At 43.9% G+C, this 12,118-nt stretch overlaps 1 non-coding gene across 1 annotated transcript; it reads left to right on the top strand.

Annotated features, from left to right (window-relative positions):
* The first annotated feature begins 1,896 nt into the window (after positions 1-1,896).
* LOC148161690 (small nucleolar RNA U3) lies at positions 1,897-2,109 on the top strand. The gene has a single exon (XR_015767407.1). It is a non-coding gene; the product is annotated as a small nucleolar RNA U3 (small nucleolar RNA).
* The last annotated feature ends 10,009 nt before the right edge of the window (positions 2,110-12,118 follow it).

Below are 12,118 nucleotides of genomic sequence, written 5' to 3'. Positions count from 1 at the left end.
CAAGGAAGCGATGCTTTCACATTTACCAAGGTCAAAATGAATCCACAAAACCTCAATGCATGGGCTCTATTTCACCCCAAGCACACATTGGACATCTGCTTTATGAAAGAAAAGAACCCAAAAGGAGCATTCTGGAAAAGATAAGAAAAAGGAAGACACTTCCCTGGTTCCCATAACATTAAAGCCATACAGCCCTACATGTACTAGAAATTTAAGACCGGGAAATGCAGTGACTTTCTACAATGTCTTTTGTATAAAAATTTGTCACTTTTTATGTAAAAAATATATTTTGGTATATAACCCTTTATCAAAATTTCCTTTGTCATGACACTCTCTCCTGGTAAAGATTCCCTGTCCCATGCAGCTGTACTAATCAGTGCTCAGGTAAAACTCACAACCTTTTATTTTTTTTTTTTTTTTTGAGTTTGAGCGCCATGTGGGATGCAGAGATTACTTAAAAAGAAAATAATTGAAAAGAAGTAAAATTAAAAGAAAAATTTTAAAAATGTATATGCGTATCAGGAAATTTTATTACTCTCTGCTCTCTCACATTGATATATTTACATTGTGTTACTTACACCATTAAGAGCACCTTAATTACTGTAGCTTTACGGTGAGGTTTAAAATTTAGTAAATTTCTCCAATTTAATTCTTCAAGGTTGTCTTGGCTATTTAGGTATGTTGATTTCCAAATACATTTGAGAATTAGCTTGTAAATTTGCCCCCAAACTGCCTTCTCCAGTATGAATCAGAATAATGCTGATTTGATGTTCCAACAAATTTGAGTGGTCTAGTCCATGAATGTGATATATTTTTTCCTAATTATTTAGTATCCTTTAATTTATTTCAGCAAGAGTTTTCAGGTATCTTTGTTACATGTGTTCTCATACATTTAATGAAGGTGGACATGAATCTCCACTCTGTTTATTGAATTTCATTTCCTTTTTTTAAAAATTTCATTTTCTAAATGCTCACTGCTAGTATAGAGAAATATAGTAGATTATTACATGAATGTTGCTGAGGTATAATTTAGGTACAGTAGACGGCATCCCTTTAAAGTGTACAATTAAGGCTGTACTTTCAGAGATCATTTCTTTCTTTCTTTCTTTTAATTTTATTTTATTATGTTATGTTAATCACCATACATTACATCAATAGTTTTTGATGTAGTGTTCCATGATTCATTGTTTGCCTATAACAGCCAGTGCTCCCTTCAATGCTGCCCTCTTTAATACCCACCACCAGGCTAACCCATCCCCCCACCCCCTCCCCTCTAGAGCCCTCTGTCTGTTTCTCAGAGTCCATCGTCTCTCATGGTTCGTCTCCCCCTCTGATTTCCTCCCCTTCATTTTTCCCTTCCTACTAGCTTCTCTCTCTCTTTTTTATTATTTTTTAAAATTTTTTATTGTTATGTTAATCAACATACATTACATCATTAGTTTTTCATGTAGAGTTCCATGATTCATTGTTTGTGCATAACACCCAGTGCTCCATGCAGAATGTGCCCTCTTTAATACCCATCACCAGGTAACCCATCCCCCCACCCCTCCCCTCTAGAACCCTCAGTTTGTTTCTCAGAGTCCATCTTCTCTCATGGCTTATCTCCCCCTCCGATTTCCTCCCCTTCATTTTTCCCTTCCTACTAGCTTCTCTCTCTCTCTATTTTTTTAAACATATATTATTTGTTTCAGAGGTACAGGTCTGTGATTCATCAGTCTTACACAATTCACAGCGCTCACCATAGCACATACCCTCCCCAATGCCCATCACCCAGGCACCCCATCCCTCCCACCCCCACCACTCCAGCAACCCTCAATTTGTTTCCTAAGATTAAGAATTCCTCCTATCAGTGAGGTCATAGGATACATGTCTTTCTCTGATTGACTTAATTTCACTTAGCATAATACCCTCCAGTTCATTTCTACAGTTTGTTACTAGAGAATTTTCTCTGAACGTGTAGAGGACCTGAAACCTCAAGGAGGAGGCACATTGTTCTCTCCTGAGCATGAACGTGATTTTAGGTGTTGTTTCCACAGCTGCCCATTGCCACTGATGATCGTTCTTCTCCTCCTTTGGACGGTAAGAGAGAGAGGATGCAGTGTGAGTGCTTTCTCAACAAATAAAAATTAAAAAAGATAAACTGTACAACTAAATGCATTTTCACAGATGTACATACAATTGAAACTACTGCTCCATTCAGGACACAGGGCATTTCTTCTACCTCACAGCTTCCCTTGGGTGGATCCATTGAAGTCTCTCACTGCCTTCACCCTCAGCCCCAGGCAACCACTGGCATCAAAGACGGCTTGATTTTTAACCACGTTATGGAAATGGAACTCTTTTATGCCTACATTCCTCCGTGCAGCCTAAGGATTCTTATATCTATCCATATTACTAATGGATCACCAGTTCAGAATTTTTCATTGCTAAGGAGTATTCCTCTGTATGGATATATTTGGTCTGTACATTCACCTATTTATGGCCATCTATGCAGTTTCCTGGGTTTGGCCATGGGGAATAAAGCTATGATGAATATTCATGTGCAGTTTGCTGTGTGGCCATATTGTGTAAATCCTTAGGAGAGGAATGGCCGTTCACGTGATTGGTAAATGTTTATCTGTGGTTCAGCTTTTCTCGGTGGTTGGACCATTTTTCATTCCCACAAGTGTATGAAACGTCTAGTTACTTTACATCCTCACCACATATGTTTTCGGTCTTCGTAATTTTAGCCACGGGGATGGTTGTGTAATGGTAACTCACTGTAGTATTAATTTATCTTCCCAATGGCTGAGTGTACCGTCGAAAACTGACCTCTGTGCTTCAGAGCCAAAATATAAGACGAAGACAGAGTTTGGAATATTGAGGAACAATAGCTTTATTGCTTTTCGGGGCACAGGGGGCTAGAACAGGCCAAGGCCCTCAAAAACTGTAAGTCCCCTCCCCCTGAAGGAAGGGGCGGGGGGGGTGTTTTATTTTGACAGAAATTGTGTGCATGCTGCCAGCCTCCTTCATCCTGTCTTTAGGGTGGTACCAGGCTCCTGAAACAAAAGGCTTAGAAGGGAGGAGCAGAGGTTTGCAGAAGAGAAGGAAAAGGTTACTTAGTTTAAGATGGAGCCTTGCAGAGACATTAGTGAATCCCTTTTGATTTATGTTCAACTTCATGCTTTTCAATGGTTTCAAGGGGAGCATCTTTTCAAGTGCTTTTTGGCCATTTGTGTATCTTCTTTTGTGAAGCATTTCTTCTTCAAGTCTTTTGACCAGGTTTCCTATTGCATTGTCTTATCAGACACAATATGTGTCAGAACATTACACTGAAAACTGCAGAGCACTACTTCCAGAAATTAAAGAACTAAATACATGGGGAGATAAAATTTGTGGTGGATTGGAAGACTCATTATGGTTAGAGGACAATTCTTCCCAAATTGATCAAAAGATCTAATACAATGCCAATCAACCTTCTAGCAGACATTTTAGTAAGTATTTCTAAGCTGATCCAAATGTTTATATGGAAATGGAAATGATCTTAAATTATCAAAGCAATGTTAAGAAGAAGGAGAAAGCGACAGACTTACATTGTCTATTCCAGAATTACTGTATAAACCTTTTGTGCAATTTAAAAGTGATTTGTCCGATTATTATTCAGTATAAGAGTTTCTGCGCATTCTCACTGCAGCTTGGAAGTTGCTTTACCCCTTTTTCACTGTAGCTACTTGATCTATACTTTAGCCAATAGTTCCAAAGTTTTTAAGTGGAGAGAGAATACTGAAGCTAGAAAGTATTTCACTTAACAGAGAGAAAGACTAATCCCTGATCATTAGGGCAAGGATGACCCTACAAGACTTAATGAACTCGCCTCTATTTTCCAGTTGGCCAAGACAAAGTGGGGAGCTACTGATAGCAGCAGTTTCCTCTGCAGACCTTCATAGTGTTGACTGCTTTGGGTTTACATGGAACCTAGGTGTTGGCTGTGTCCTGAGAGGCTGAAATTGAGTTGAGGCCCAGGGTCCCTGGGTCAGGACAGGTCATCCAGCTGTTGGAAAACACGGAGGGAGACCAGGCCATCCCCAGGCAGCACTGGCCACTTCCTCCAAGGAATCCACCACCACTACACTTTTCATGACTTCTGGTAACTAGACTGAGAGCCCCACGACAATTGGGATAATGTTTTACTCATCTCTGTACTCATGACTCCTAGGACCAAACCAAGCACTGAGGAAGCTCTCGGAGACATTCCTTCATGGATCTGATAAAGGGGGTGGCAAATTTCTAATCTCAACTACATTCCTGTCCCAAATACATGCACGAATGCTCTCTGCTTTCTTCCAGGAGGCAACAAATACCCTTCCTTCCAGAGGAGCCTGCCCTACACTCTCAATGCCCCATGACACTCCCCTGTGGTGAGCTCTGATGAAGAGGGACTGTCCTCTTGGATTCCTCTCAATGGTTCTCTCAGTAGGAAGAGATGTCTTCGGCCTAGCCCCCTCCCCCCTCCATCCTCTGCACTGCCACCATACCCCAGGTTAGGACAGCTACAACAGTTTTTAAAATGATTTTATATATTTATTTGAGAGACAGCGTGAGGGAGAAAGCAAGAGTGAGAGAGAGACAGAGAGAAAGATAGAGAACAGCTGGGGAAGGGACAGGGGGAAGCAGACTCCACTGCTGAGCAGGGAGCCACCCCCCTCAATGGGGCTTGATCCCTGGAGCCTGGGATCATGACCTGAGCTGAAGGCAGGCTCTCGATGAACTGAGCCACCCAGGGGCGCTGAGCTACAAGATTTTGTTTGCATTCTTCCTCTCACTGCTTTGACCTCCTCTGTGAAATCTTATTGATGTCAGAATTCCAAGTTCATAACAGAGACTAAGGAAAATGAAACACTCAACACACGGTCAAGACAAAGGTGTGTAAAGTCTTTGACAACCATAAATTCAGAAGAATATAATTGGTATCACTGCCTCAGAGGCAAGGGTCTCCTAACCTGGCCCTTCCTGACCTTAGGGTAGAACTCTTTGTGGTAAGAATGGACAAGTCCAACCTTTATCCAAACATCACTGATCCCTCTAAGCCCACACTTACTTGGAGAACATCGACCGTGAGGGAGCTCCAAGGTCAAAGCTAGGGGTCTGGGGCAGAACCTCATGGTCACATCGTCCACCTCTTTTTTTTTTTTAAGATTTTCTTTATTTATTTGACAGAGAGAGACATAGCGAGAGAGGGAACACAAGCAGGGGGAGCGGGAGAGGGAGAAGCAGGCTTCCCGCCGAGCAGAGAGCCCCATGCGGGGCTCGATCCCAGGACCCTTAGATTACGACCTGAGCTGAAGGCAGACGCTTAAAGATGTAGCCACCCAGGTGCCCCTCCTCCTCCTCCTCCTCTTGGAACTGGTGCTTCCCTGCAGTACAAACCAACCCCGATCCATTCCGTGGGGCTCCTCGGGAGGTGCACAGGTTCACTGTGGACAAAGTTACTCTCCTCGTTCTCCTTGCTCAGCTCAGGCTGCTCCTTGCAGAGTTGGATGCCGCTGTATGCATTCCTTAGTTTCCCCTGATTTTTCTGGACCCAACTTGTCCTTCTTCTTACCTCCTTTGGGCAACCACCTGCTCCACCATTGCCTTGTCCTTCTTTGCGTTATTCTCATCCTCCAAACCTGCTGATTTTCTGTCTCCCAAATGCTCCCTCTGTTCTCTGTTTTCAGTGTGGGCTCAGCTCAGGCTCCTGCAAGAGACACACAGTGAAGGGACCAAGTCAGGTCTCAGCTGCAGTCCCCAGGGCTGCTTCAAAGGCACCGCAGACCCTTGTGCACTCACAGAAACTGAGCAGGAAGGGACCGTGGAGAATTTGAATAACAACCTTATCTTACATATGAGGAAGCTGAGCGCAGAGAGATGAAGAGATTTTCCCAAACTCCTTCAGCACTTGATGGCAGCACGGCCCCCACACAGGACTTGGCTGCGAGCTTCCCTGTGGAGTCTCCTAACGTACCCTCTGGGAAGGCACATCTGAATTTCAGGGGACACTTAAATTAGAAGTTCAACTTAAAAATAAATACTTTTTAGGAGACTTTGGATCAAATGTAGATATTTCCACTGTTAAAAATACCAGAAATTCCTTCCTGGGGACAAATCTTTTTCCCAGGTATATAATTCTGTTACTTCTTTCCTTTACAAATCATTGGCTAAGATATTAGGATCACAAAAAAGGTATGCAGGGAAGGAGAAGTTCCTCTGTTACCTGTCCTGGTCTCCCAGCTTAAGTAAGAATTAAGTTTCACTGAGACATTGAATACGCATGGAGAACGGATATTGAAATGGAGACCCTTAAAGAAATATAAAGTATTAAGGCAGACAGTTTTTATGCATTTTAGACAAGGAGAAAATACATTTCTCAGGGATTTGGGGGAGTTTTAATTTAGAGAGTGTCTAGACCGAATTTAGAAACCCTGGTGAGAAGGATGTCTTTTTACTTCTTAGTACAGGGGGTGCCTTTTTCATATGGGAGATTGGTTTCCTGCTTTCAGGGAGACAGAGGAGGGTTTGAGTGTCCTGGTACCAGTTTCTTTTTGGGTAGCTTCAATTCAAAATAATCAATATTGTCGACCTCAGAGAGTCGGGGACCTGGGGTGGCGAAGGAACTGAGAAAAAGAGACTACCGCGGCGCCTGGGTGGCTCAGTTGGTTAAGCGGCTGCCTTCCGCTCAGGTCATGATCCTGGATTCCAGGGATCGAGTCCCGCATTGGGCTCCCTGCTCAGCAGGGAGTCTGCTTCTCCCTCTGACCCTCCCCCCCCTCATGCTCACTCTCTCTCTATCTCATTCTCTCTCTCAAATAAATAAATCTTTTAAAAAAAGAAAAAGAGACGACAGTATAGCGAGGCACAGGGGACCCCAAGCAAACAGCCCGAGGTCCTGAGGTTTACTTTCCATAATCTAATATACCTTCTACAGTGATATAGTACTATAATGATTTACAGCAGGGGCTTAGTAAGGCGCATCTTCCACGTACACAGGGTTAGTCAAGTGAAGCAATGGCAGTGGAGAAGGAATAAAGAAATCTGCAACTGGCTGTGATCAATTAATTGTAAACAGCATTGTACTCGGTCTTTAACACAGGATAAGAAAACAAAAAAGGGAATGCACAGTGTGCTGTTACAGCTGGCTTCCTATCTACAAAACATCTTCTGCTGTGTACTTTAGATCAGACCACACACATCCCAAGGGCATTTCACTCTGATCCTTTCAGGTTATTTTTAACCCTGCAATCTCGAGTTTTCTCAGAGATCTTGGAGTCTGAATGAACATGCACCAGTGGTCGTTGTGGCATTCTGTTTCCCCCAAATATGCCATTGTGGTACATTTTGGGCAATCTGACCTTGGCGCCTATGGGTACTATGGTTTCTCTCCGCCTTGCTCATTACTCAGTGCCTATTTCAGAGAGAAGGCTAAACATATCATTCTTAGAAATACCAAGGTGGCTCTCTCGGTTCAGCGTCTGACTCTTGATTTCAGCTCAGGTCATGATCTCAGGGTCATGCGATTGAGCCCCAGTTTAGCCTTCATGCTCAGTGCAGTCAGCTTGGGATTCTTTCTTCCTCTCCGTCTGCCCATCACCCCTGCTCTAAATAAATAAATAATATTTAAAAAAGAAATACAAAATAAATCCCATGACCTTATGTGAAACTAATACAATGCCTATGTTAAGTGGACCAGATTAGTTTAAAAATTATTTTAAAGCGCACCTGGGTGGCTCAGTTGTTTAAGTGTCAGTCTTTGGCTCAGGTCAGAATCCCAGGGTCCTGGGATAAGCCCGTATGTCCAGCTCCCTGCTCAGTGGTGAGTCAGCTTCTCTCTGTTCCTCTTCCACTACCCCCACCACCGCTCCTGATATCTCAAGTACTCTCTCTCAAATAAGTAAATTAAAAAATTTTAAAAAGCAATGCAATGGTCCTCTCTGGAATCAACCCACACATAAGCATGCTTTCGTTTTGCTGCACCCCAGTCCCCCTTTCTCTTTATTACCTATCTGACCTACATCCTTCCCCCAGCGATGGAGACAGCTCAGATGCACTGCTTCACCTGGTGGTGGGGCCAAAGAGAAGTGCACACATGGTTAGAATGGGCTGCCTTGAGAGTCAGCCGAAACGTAGCTACAGGCAGTTAGAAACAAGCCTAAAGTACCATTAGGAATAAGCACTACAACATTTAGCGGTACAGATTTTAGGTGTGGTATTGATATCACCTTCCTTGTACAAATGTGTTTAGACTCAAGCATGAGACTATGGGATCAGACAAAATGAAAGAAAACTGTGTCAAGTGTGAAGATACTAAGTTACCAAAGTTATTCTGAGTTGTATAATTAGTTTGTCCCTTAGCCCCTCATTTCCACCTGCAGAACCTAGAAGACGTGCAACAGAGTCTCCACTTGCCATCAAAGTCAATCTGAGGACACAATAATTTAAACTGTTAACCCAAACTTTCCATTTTTTCTTAACCTGTGTTGAATACCAGGCATTTCGATTGCCCATTCCCATTTCCAGGGAGACTGCAGTGAGGACGGAGAATAATGTGGTGCATCCAGGTAACAGTCTGTTTCTTGGTCCGCTTCTGTGCTCAGCATGTCAACTTTTGTCTGCCAGTGGACCTCTAACCACACAGGGGAAACCCAACAAATATTAAAAGTGTAGGTTCTCTAGGTTAATCTACATTTAGGATTCTGTAGTGCTCAGAATGGCTCTTGAACTGCAAGGACCAAGGTAAATGCCCCCTCCTTACCTTAGGGGGAGTAATTCTGATTCCTGAAGCATGCACCTCTTCGTTTTCTATTTATTATTATTTTTTTTAAATTTCAGCTAGGCTCCATCACCTACGTGGGACTCTAATGCATGACCCTGAGATGAAAGTTGCAAGCTCTACTGACCGAGGCAGCATGCGTCCCCCCCAGGACCTTTGATGCAGGCAAATACCATGATTTTCATATTGGAAAAGTACTGCAAACTGTGGGACATGCCTTCAATCCGCTCCACTCCTTCTGGGCATGTTTCGTGAGTTCCGACTGTGTGCGAGTCCTCTTTCCCACCCACCCATAGAAGGGCATATACATGGAAAATGTGCCCATCCATAGAAGACCCTCTAGGATCCCAACCCAGATCCGCTGGGATCCCTGGGGTCTTTTCTGTGTTATGCTCTCCTGCTCTCAGTGTGTTTCTGCCTCTAAAGGCACCTGTGAGCAGGACTGCCCTGGGGCTCCTGGAGCTCCTTTGTACCCAGTCCCAGAGAACGGGGAGTACATGCCGTATATGACCACAGCCCCCATGTATCTCCCCTCCCCAAAGGCACTCAGCCTTTCACTAACAGGTGCAGCAGGGTGAAATCTCCATTCCTGGCCCAGGGGAGACTAACTCTGAAACACAAGTGTCCCCTAGGCTCTCCTAAACCTGTCAGGACAAAGCTCCCCCACAGCTGTTGCTGGAAATCACAACTTACACAGCAATGAACTCAAAATGGTCACAGATCTAAGTATAAGAGCCAAAACTATTGTGCAAGAGGACTACATGGGAGAAAATGGTCAGGAATTCACAGTAAGCAAAGAGTTCTAAGTCACTACGGCAAGAGCACGATACGTAAGAGAAAATTGAAGAAGAAGAAGTTTTTGCATCAAACATTGCCACTGAGAAAAGGAACAGAGAAGCCACTGATTAGGAGAAAATATTTGTGGATTAAATACCCAATGGGGACTCACGTTCACGAGAGACAAGAGGACTTTGAACTCACTCAATGGGCAGAAGCAACACACTCGTTTAAGCCAGTATAAGAGTCGAATACACATGTACCAAAGGAGACACATAAAAAGGTAATCAATGTTATTAGTAATATGTTATTATTTCTCAAAGAAATGCAAGGAAAACCAGGTACCATTTTACACCAACTAGTGTGCTTACGTCCCAAAGACGATACCAAGTGTTGCTGAGGATGAGCAGAAACTGGACCCTCCTATATTGCTGGTCGCAACGTAAAATATAACAGCTCCTGCAGAAGCCACTTTGAGAGTTCTTAAGAGTTCAGCACAAGCTTGCCATAGGACCCAGCCATTCCACAACTAGGAATCTATCTGAGAGAATAAAAACATATGTCCGCTCAAGTCTCGTCAGAAATGTTCCGGGCAGCGTTATTCACAATGGGCAAAAACTGACAGCAACACAAAGGGCCATCGGCTGGTGAATGGACAAACCAAATGTTTCCTATGTGTACCATGGCATCTATTCCGCAACAAAAGGCACAGAAATCTGATCCAAGCTACAGCATGGAGGAACCTCAAAAGGATGCTAAGTGAAAGAAGCCAGTCACCAAGAACTACAGACTGTCTCATTCGGCTTATGTAAAATGTGCAGAAAGGAGCAATGCACAGAGACAGAAAGCAAATCAGTGCTGCTTGGGGCTGGAGGAGGGAGCGGAGACTGTCTGCAGAGGGGCTGGAGGGAGTGTGGGAAGGTGAAGGAAGCCTCTGAAACACACTAGGGCACTAGCTGAACAACTCTGTCATTGTTGACAATGGGTGAAATTTATTGTATGTCAATTTCACTTAAAAAAAAAAGAAAGAAGGCGACCCTCGCACATCAGTGGGTCCTGGGGTCCCCAGGCAAACACTGCCTGGTGAGGGGCCACATCCTGGAGTCCCAGCAGGTGGTGGCTCAGAGCCTGGTTTCTGACCTCCCAGCTGGAGTCAGGGGTTCAGTGACTGTGCCTTCAGTCTCAGGCCCTGGCAGTTCCCCTGGAATCCACCAGGCGGCAGACTACTTAAGGGAACAGACCTTCAGGTGGCCCAAGGACACCAGGGGGAAGCAAGCAAAGATAGGGCACCAGCTGGCTGGAGATTCCTAGAGGAAGTGAAGGCTGCAGGACCCAAGGAAGCTGCTGGCAAGATCTGGATGGATCTTAAGTAGGTTTGGTCCCCTGGGTGGGCTCTAAGCACTAAGCTTTAGGTTAACATCCAAAGGTTCCCTTTGATGCTCCCTCCTGCAGTGGCACTGAGGCTCCCCCCGTGGAAGCTCAGCATAGGGAAAAGAACCTGTGCTGCTATTCACCTTCTTCTGAGTCGAAATGGAACACTTGGGCTGCGTTTAGGGGAATCTGCCCTTTTCTGGCCCTCTATGTAGGGCCAGCTCCTGGGTGCTGAACCATCCCTGCAGGAGGCTAGAAGAGGCACTCTGGTCCTTCACATTGGAGCTGGGCTTGCAAAGAAGGGTTCCTGCTAATCCATATTTCCCTGGCCCTGGCTGAGCATCCTGGTCCAAGATCAGGGGCTGCAGTGGCCTAAAATAGGGACTTCCTACATGTCACTGCTCCTCTCTGGAAAGTCCAAAGGCGGCCCATGGTAGTGGTGGGGGGAGGGGAGGGCATAGAAACCTATACTCTGTCAAAACATCATCCACAGTGAAGATTTAAAAACAATGTTAGAGGACAGATCTCATATTATGTAGTCGGTGGTGCAGTAACAGCTCTGCGAGGTGAAAGAGGGTAGCTACACTAGTAATCAGCCTAACATAATTTATACAGTCGTCCAATCCCTGTGTTGCCATGTGAAACTGATCTCACATGGGGAATCAGTTATGACTCAATTGTTTAAAAACCTGAAGGTGAGGGGAAAACATTTGAAAACGAAGCAATAAAACTATAGTTGACTGGGGAACAACATGGCTTTGAATTTTAGTGAACAATGTCGGTCCACTCATGGGTTGATTATTTTTTTTTTTTTTTTACAAATACAGTCTAGTACAAATGTAGAAATACATTTTCTCTTCCTTATGATTTTCTCAATGATATTTTCACTCTAACTCACTGTATCAAAAGAATAAAGTACATAATTCAAGTAACCCACAAAATATGTATTAATCAACCGTTTTTGTTATCTGTAAGACTTCAGTAGGTTATTAGTAGCTATGTTTTCTGGGACTCAAATGTTATACAAAGATTTTCAATTGTGGGACTCTGTACCCCTAACCCCCAGGTTCTTCAAGGGACAATTTGTATCTGGATTTGCAAATGACATACTCCTGTATACAGAAAAATACCAAATACACACACACAGAAACCACGACTATTAGAGTCCATAACCTATTTCAGCAG

The sequence above is a fragment of the Eumetopias jubatus genome, unplaced genomic scaffold, assembly GCF_037043125.1.
Source record: "Eumetopias jubatus isolate StellerSeaLion01/CBP00866 unplaced genomic scaffold, mEumJub1_p1.0 scaffold_92, whole genome shotgun sequence".
Lineage (NCBI taxonomy): Eukaryota > Metazoa > Chordata > Mammalia > Carnivora > Otariidae > Eumetopias > Eumetopias jubatus.
Note: the sequence above shows the minus strand (reverse complement) of the source record. Positions and strands in the feature narration are given on the sequence as shown.